Genomic DNA, 9,229 nt, shown 5'->3' on the forward strand with positions numbered 1-9,229 from the left:
GAGGCCGACGAGGACACTCGGAGGACGTACGCCCGCGTGTACTTATGGTACATGATTTCCGGGACTCTCTTTCCCGACGGTGGGGGTAAGCTGGCCCATTGGTGTTGGTCGAAGGCGCTTACGGTGTTGGACGACCGGTGGAGTTGGGGAACAGCGGCACTTGCCTACCTCTACCGGCGGTGATGATTTGTTCTATGTACTATTTTCCTATAGTAGTGCGCTACACAAAGTAGTAACCAAATATCTTATGTACGCAGTTGGACGAAGCTTGTCGCAGGACTGGGAGCAAGACTGGGAGCGGCGGTATTGGTGGATGCATGCTCCTACTTTCCGTATGGAGTCGGGACCGCTCGTCGGTTGGGCGTCCCGGGGTACTCAACGAGACGCCATGGCCTCATTTCCCTCACTTTCTCGATCGGGAGCCCACTTGGGCATACCTTTGGGACAATGTCTCGGAGATGACGAGCGATCCAATGGTCATGTACGAGCGAGTACACTCGCGGAGTTGGACACTCTTACCGCCGAGCGAGTAACCGATCACCTGCGGAGTTGCAATCCTAGTTTTGATTGATTCTACTCGGCATGTTCTAAATAACTCGTATGCTTTGCAGTGGAATGGGAGCCATATGGTAGCTACTACCATATTGGCGCGGGGATGGCTGACCCGAACCCCAAGTGCACGGAGGAGGCGCGGTTTGGCGTATGCGCTGCCCACTCATATGCATGTGGCTTGTTGAACACCACCAGCCGCAAAGAGTGATGAGACAGTTTGGGCTGTATCAGGAGTGCCCACCAATGTGGAAGACACGGACAAGGCGCTTCATAGGTAAACTTCTGGAATCATGCGATGGAAGATTCTTGATAGAAGATTGTGCCTCACGACTTCACCGCTTTCAACAACTACCTCGAGTGGTTCCATCAGAACACGCGTATCAAGTTAGTTAAGCACGCGTATGCTGAGGACATCTTGGACGACCCCATCCAGTTCGATGAGGTTGGGCAAAGCCAGCACGACACTTTTGCTCGCAGAGGGAGATCGACTTCTATTGCTTCCGAGCTGAACTTCGTGGTAATGGATTCTCTCACTAACTAGTACATCATCTAGATTGCCATGTGCTCGCTTAAATTGTGTATGCTATGTTTGTCACAGCGGGAGGAGATCCAAAAAACCGGCGAGGAGTGCGAGACTATGTGGGACCGAGCCACAGAGATGAAAAGCTCTGTCGGACCGTTGCGGAATTTCATTAAGGTATGATCACCAACTTTGAATGTACACTATTATGTTCCGGTGGCTTTGTAACCATGAGTTCCATGACGCGGAACACCGCACGAAAGATGCGGCGGTTAGCGAACTTGCTAGGTTGCCGCGAAGGCGAAATCCCTACATCCTCCTCTTCGAAGAACATGTATTGATTATTTTGTTGCTTGTGAAACATGTTCTTACTAATTTCAACTTTTGTAATCTCATGTGTTCATGTTTGTGAAGATTCCTCCCGAGGACGACCTAATTCGAGTCAAGGCGTACTTCGAAGCGTACCTCCAAGCAACGGTCAGCTTACCGGTTGAAGCCAAGGGGCAAGGCTCCAAACCGGTACACTCCGGAAGATTATGTCAACCGAGGAAAGAAGGTTGTCACCGAGGAGGATGACGGGCCGCCGCGGAGATCGGCTATGTCGAGGATGAGGAACGACGAGCCGTTCTCTTCGGACGAGGAGGAGGAGGAGGAGGAGGAGGAGGAGGAGGAGGAGGAGGAGCGAGGAGCGAGCAGCGGGAGCGAGCGGGAGCAGCGGCGGGAGCAGCCAAGGCGACGGACGAAGAGGATGGCCGTCCGGAAGCAGCCCACGAGGACGGCACGTCGAGGACGCTACTAGGATGTGCTACGTGTTGTTGTGAACTCTATATTCATAAGTATCGATTTGTGAACCCTATGTCATTTCGAACCATGGTCCGTAATGCTACTTGTTGTTTGAATCTACGTGCTACAATGTGACCTATGAAGTGTTATATGTGTATGTCATGAAATTGCTACTTGTTGTGTCCAATGTTGTACTCGTAACTGTTGGAGTTTGGTAGGATTTTTCAGGTTTTTAACACAAGTCAACGTGTGGCGCCCTCCACAGTGGCGCCACACTGCACTGTGTGGCGCCCACGGCATCGGCGCCACACATGCCAACATATATCAACTATTGGGTCGAAAACATCCAGGGGCTCCGGACGATAAGTCCTTAGCCGTTTTGGCGATGCTCTTTGTGTGGCGCCCGTGGTATCGGCGCCACACATGCTAGTGTGGCGCCTGTGGCATCGGCGCCACACATCGAGCCTCGCAAAAACGACTAAGTCCCAGAGGAATTGTCTCACAGTATGTTTTGGGGGATTCCAAGTGCATGTGTGGCGCCGTTGGGAGGGGCGCCACACATGCTGCCACGTCGGACGGGCGCACCAGCTCAGCGTCGATGGGGCCACGTCGGCTGGGTGTGTGGCGCCGGCAGGAGGGGAGCCACATGGGCATGTGTGGCGCCCGTGAGAGGGGCGCCACACAAAAGGGTTAGATTGGTGAAATAGTTTCGCCGGAGGGTTAGTCTGTGCTTTTCTTCCACTTTTGGTTATTTTTGTGTAAATCGCCGGTAGACTTGTAGCATAAAGCCCAGCAAAACATGAGCGACATGGAGGTGGCAAATAGTATGTTTAGTCCATAACAGGAAACCAGTGAAGCCATTACCGGCTTATAAGATTTGCTGACATCAGCAGGTTAAGTAATTCTTTAATTGGTTAACCGAGTATGTGGTATCATCTGTTATAGAAGTATCACAATACTACCGACAAAGTAATTCTTTGTTAGGCATTATTGATGCGAGGTAAGACGCCCCGTCCATCTCATATCCGACAAAGTTTTTCCATGAACTGCAGTGAACACCACTAGCCACCTTCTCAATCTCATGTGTCTCCACGTTGAGCGCAAAGGTCCCTGGATTATTGCTGCCATTGCCAAGGGTGAATATGAGGATACCGCTCCTTTCGCAGAACCATCGTAGGTTAATGGTGGAGACATGATTAAACTGCGTCAACACGAAGACATCCTTTTTCTCCCATCTGCCGGAGCACCTGCCATCCCCAGTGGTTTCAAGGACTCTTATCGCCATACATAGGAGACGATCCCTAGAAACTCCCGCCCTGATGAAGGTCAGCTTCCCATCGGGAGTGGCACCTAGCAGACGGTACTTCTGCGGCTGATCTGACAGGTCGCCGAGCGGCATGGACACTTCAATGGGCTCTGGCGTGTCAAGCCGCACCGCGAACACCGTGCGCATCAGCGGCCAGTAGGCCGCACCGCGGAGTACAAGGCCCTGGCCAAACTTTCGGAGCTTAGCGTCTTTGATCCTCGGACCTGGCCTCTTGACCTCCCGGCTCCAGCACCCGTTGTCCGAGGAGTAGGATCGGAGTGCAGTGTACGTCGGGCGGTTGTAGACGATAAGCACGACGAAGAAGCTGCGCGAGAGGCGTGGTGGATCGAGATCGTCGCCGCAGAGCAAGGTGCAAGCATAGAATCCCGGGTGGTCGTCACCGGAGAGGCGCGGCAGCAGAGCGACCGTGTCCCCTGCCATGGGGTTGCAGACGCAGAGATTGAGGTCATCGGCATGCATCTCAGACCGGAGCTCGAGGATGAGGCGGCCGGTGCGTGATGCGACCGGACGAGCGTGCTCGAAGAATCCATGGACAGCCTCCGGAAGCGCGCTGAATAAGGGTTTACTGAAGCCGAAGAGCCTGGTGTCGTAAGGCATCGGGACGAAGCACGGCCGCGTCGAGGCGGGGGCACGGCCACGGTTAGGCTGCTTCGTGTGGAAGAAGCCAAGGGCGAGGCGTGGAAGAGGCGGCAGGCCGTGGGATAGGATGGCGGCCTCCTTGGTGACCACGCGGCCCCAGGCTCGGCACGTGCTGGCGCACCGGACGACGTCCGCCTTGTCTGAGAACCTGGCGAAGACCGCGGAGAGCACGTCGTCGGGGAGGGTTGTGCCGCCGTTGCTGTCTAGATCGCCAGCATCGTCCCTGATCCGATCCCGCCGCGCACGAGATCGGGGACAGTTCTTGCCGTATGGCGGCGAACGGTGGCCGCGGCCGGATCGGCGAAGCGGCGGCATTGTGATCGGTTGGACGCTCGATGGATTTTCAAGATCGACCGATTCGTCCGATTTGGCATGAGTACTTAACGTCCGAAATTTGTGCCTGTCTCTTCCCGTTTCCTATTAGGTATCTCTCCTGTCTAAAAAGGACGAATAGGTTCCGTCGTCAATCCTTCCATCGTCCGTTCGTCGAGCGATTCCGTCCTTCCGCAGAAGACCAAATGGGCCAAGCCCAACAGATCCTTGTACATGCGGGAGGCAGGCAACTATCAAGAAGCGATCCTCGACTTTGGAACCGGGGTGTCCTGCGACGGTGGGGGCATTGGTGAACCAATTCAACCAATCACCTCCAGTCATTGTTCCTCCAGCTAGCCCTCAAGCGAAGAGGGATCCGAAGAGGCAGAAGTCTGATGCAACAAGTGAAGAAGAAGGAAAATCTGGATCGGCGGGCTCCCATGCGGAGAACCGCCGGGACCAATGAGTCTATCATGCTGCAACTGTCGTGGGATTGGCAACGACGCGACAGTGTGAGAGCTACGCGATTTCGCGATAAAGTTTGCCCCATCCATTATGTGCATTGTTGAAACTCAGGTTCATAAGTCTAGGGTGGAGAGGTTAGCTAGTACTTTGGGTTATGATAATTGTTTTGCTGTAAGTAGCGAGGGAAGAAGTGGAGGACTTGGTATTTTTTGGAATAATGAATCTAAGGTTGAAGTTTTTCGTTTTTCTCGTTACCATATTGACGCTCGGGTGCTTGGTATTGGTCGTGAACCATGGAGGATTACGTGTGTCTACGGAGAGGCACAAACGAGTGAACGTTTCAAAACTTGGGATACGATGAAGGGAATTAAATCTGAAAATGATCTCCCATGGCTTTGTTTGGGGGATTTTAATGAAGTTCTGCGACAAGAGGAACATGTGGGTATTGGTCAGCGGACTCAGGCTCAAATGGACGGATTTCGCGATGCAATTGGACCTTGGTTACATCGGAAGAAGCTGGACGTTCGAGAAAAAGGTAGCTGGGGGTAGCTTTTGCCGCGTCCGTCTCGACAGGGCGTTGGCAACGATAGACTGGAGTACACTCTACCCAGGTGCGTCAGTTCAACACCTTACGGCAGCAACATCAGATCATGGGCCAATACTGCTAGAACTAGATGATGCAGTTCGATCAAGGAATTATGTTGAGCAGCAGTTCCGTTATGAACTTATGTGGGAGACGCACACAGACTTAAAACAACTAGTTGAGACAACATGGGGAGAAGGAGATGCATGTGTTAACGTGCATTCAGTGCATGACAAGCTCTTGTTGCTATCGGGTAAGCTAAGTTCCTGGAGCAAGGACACTTTCGGTAATGTAAGAAAAGAGATCAAGAAGCTTAAACGTGAATTAGAGGAGTTTCGGAATACCCCAGGCAGATCCGCTCCGTCCCATGCAGAGATTAAAGTGAATGACCGCTTGGTCGAATTATATCACCGGGAAGAAATTATGTGGAAGCAAAGGTCAAGATTGGAATGGCTTTCTTCGGGTGATAAGAACACTCGTTATTTTCACCAACGGGCAAGCATGCCGAAAAGGAAAAATCGAATAAAGCAGCTAGTAAAAGAAGATGGTCAGATTACGGTGGATACTGTCGAGATGCAAGTCCTAGCCACAGAGTTTTACAGAAAATTATATACTGCTGAAGGGACATCAAATATGGAGGATGTTCTTGAGACCGTTCCTTTTAAAGTTTCGGCTGAAATGAACGCAATGTTATTGGCTCCTTATACTTCTTTGGAGATCAAGAAGGCTTTGTTCCAGATGTTTCCCACAAAGGCGCCGGGACCTGACGGATTTCCCGCGCATTTTTTCCAGCATAATTGGGACATTTGTGGATGAGATATTTCAGCTGCAGTGATCCGTATAATTAAAGGGGAGGAGAGTGCCGAGCTGATCAACAAAACGATCCTTGTGTTAATCCCTAAGGTTCAGAATCCAAGTCTACTCTCCCAATTTCGACCGATTAGTCAATGTTTTGTCTTATATAAAATTGCCTCTAAAACCATAGCTAATCGGTTGAAGAGAATTTTGCCAGAAATTATTTCAGAGGAGCAATCCGCTTTTGTCCCGGGGCGTTTAATTACGGACAATATTATTGCAGCCTAGGAGTGCCTACATTTTATGAAGAGGAACAAAGCCAAAAAGCACAGGTCGTGTGCCCTGAAACTTGACATGATGAAAGCCTATGATCGTGTGGAGTGGGATTATTTGAAGGCAATTATGCTCAAAATTGGCTTTGCACCTGCATGGACGGATATTATTATGGGGATGATTTCCTCGGTTTCGTTTTCTGTTCTGTTTAATGGTACTAAATTGGAAGAGTTCAAACCATCTCGTGGAATAAGACAAGGGGATCCTATTTCACCATACCTTTTCTTGATTGCAGCAGAGGGCCTTTCGTGCCTCCTAAATCATAGAAGTCAGTCATCTAACCAGAGTGGAATTAAAGTGGCTTCATCGGCACCGTCGGTGAACCATCTTCTTTTTGCAGATGACAGCCTGCTGTTTTTTAAAGCAAATGGTGAGGGTGCAAATGAAATCTCGGAGTCTTTGGATTTATATTGTAAAGCCTCGGGTCAAAGGATAAATTTGGACAAGTCATCTATATTCTTCAGCAAGGGATGCCCAAATTTAGTCCGGCAAGAAGTGAAAGGCATACTGAATGTGCCTAATGAAAGCCTTAGCGAGAAGTATTTGGGAATGCCTACGGATGTAGGTAAATCAAAAAATGGAGCCTTCAAATATTTGAAAGACCGAGTGTGGAGTAAAGTGCAAGGATGGATGGAGATGATACTTTCAGCGGGAGGAAAGGAAGTACTCATTAAAGCTGTGGCACAAGCTATCCCTATTTATTCAATGGCATGTTTTAAGCTCCCCCGTGGTTTATGCCAACATATTGATGCCTTAATCAGGAAGTTTTGGTGGGGAAGCAAGGCAGGAGAGCGTAAAACTGCGTGGATCTCGTGGGAGGAAATGACGAAGCCAAAATACATGGGTGGTTTAGGATTCCGAGATACTGAATTATTTAACCTTGCACTTTTAGCACGCCAAGCCTGGCGGATTCTTCAAGCGCCGACTTCCCTTAGTGCTAGGATCGTCAAGGCTGTGTATTTTCCTAATGTTGATTTCCTGGATGCCGAACTTGGGACTCATCCGTCACAGATATGGCGTGCTATTATGGAAGGAAAGGAGTCACTCTCGCTTGGTTTGATCCGACGGATCGGTGATGGGAGAACAACAAAAATATGGACTCAAAATTGGTTACCGAGAGATGAGATGATGAGACCAATAGCTTGTCGGGTTACCGATCCACCACAGCTTGGTAAGTGAACTTATTGATGCAACCTCCGCATCATGGGACAAGGAGAAAGTCCAGCAATGTTTTGCCAGAGTGGACAGCGATATAATTTTTGGTATGCCTCTTTGTACTCGACCAGTGAGCGATTTTTGGGCATGGAATTTTGACAAGCGAGGTATTTTTACGGTAAGATCTCGCTACCGGTTGCTTGTGGAGATAAAGAAAAGGAGAGAAGCATGGCTAGATGGACGTTCATCTTCCTCAAATGATAATGCAGATTCTAAAAGCTGGACACGTATGTGGAAGGTAAATGTTCCCTTAAAAATCAAAGTGTTTTTATGGCGTCTGGCTAAGCAATCGCTCCCCACATATGATCTTTTGCATCACAGAAATATGTCCAACACAAGCTCATGCTCACTATGTGGAAGGATAGACTCTTGGCGTCATTCACTTATTGAATGCCCTATGGCACGATGTGTATGGGCTTTATCTGATGAAGAGACTTTTGAGCATATGTGTGCAACTTCTGAACCTAGTGCAAAGTGCTGGATTTTTTCTATGATGGAGACCTTGTCTACGGATGAATTTGTTAAGGTTCTTGTTACTTTATGGGCGATTTGGACCGCACGCAGAAAGGCCATCCATGAGGGGGAGTTTCAAAGCCCATTGTCCACACATTATTTTGTCCGCAGGTTCCTGGATGATCTCTCTTTGATGCCGAAACCAGTCCTTAATTCTAGTGCTCCAGTTCAACATGTCCCTGCGCGTAGATGGATACCACCTTCCGAAAACCAAATCAAGGCTAATGTTGATGGAGCAGTTTCAAGGAACAATACTGTTGGAGCTGTTGTTGTTATCTATCGAGATAGTAATGGTTTATATGTTGGATCTTCGGCAATCGTTTTCCCGGGTATGACGGATCCTGCGACTCTCGAATAGCTGGCTTGTCGTGAGGCGCTGGCACTGGCGGCAGATCTCTTGCTTAGCCGAGTTGTTGTGGCTAGTGATTGTAAGCAAGTTGTTACTGACATAGCTGATGGCATGGGAGGGAAGTATGCACCAATTGTGAGAGAGATTTCAATGCTCAGCTCCGATTTTGAAGAGGTTGTGTTCAAGTTTGAAAGTAGAAAATCAAATGTTGAAGCTCATAATTTAGCTCGTTTTGCTTTATCGTTAGGACAGGGGCGCCACATGTGGCTTCTTGAACCCCATGATACTGTTTTAATACCTGTAACTTTGAACATTGATCAATAAAGCGTGGAAGTTATTCTCAAAAAAAAAAAAAAAAAAAAAAAACTATCCCGCAATCGATCCCGACCTCGTTTATGTAAATGACAAAAAACTACCACAATTATGCCAAAGGTGACACGAAACTACCAAATGTGTTCGTTTTGTCACATGACTACCACTATTGGGGCATGTCTATGACGCGAAGCACTGATTTCACTATTTAGACGTGTTAAACCATTTTCTGACTATTCGGACCCACCTGTAAGGACTACGTGGCAGGTTAATTTTGCAAATATAGCCTCAGGATATATTTCGGTGTCGCACAGATCCATTTCCCCACATAAAAAATTAAAAATAGAAATTCTCAATAAAAAACGGAGAGGGTCTTCTCCTTCCTCTGCACAACGCCCCACCCGAGCTAGGCCGCCGGTGCACCGTCCGCGCGCACGAGGCCGTCTCCGGTGCGACAGGAGGCTGCCGCTCGTTGCACCAGGAGGACGCTCACACGTGCCGAGTTCGCGGCCATCGACGGCGGAGCGTGAG

Source organism: Lolium rigidum, chromosome 4 (assembly GCF_022539505.1).
Source record: "Lolium rigidum isolate FL_2022 chromosome 4, APGP_CSIRO_Lrig_0.1, whole genome shotgun sequence".
Classification (NCBI taxonomy): Eukaryota; Viridiplantae; Streptophyta; class Magnoliopsida; order Poales; family Poaceae; genus Lolium; species Lolium rigidum.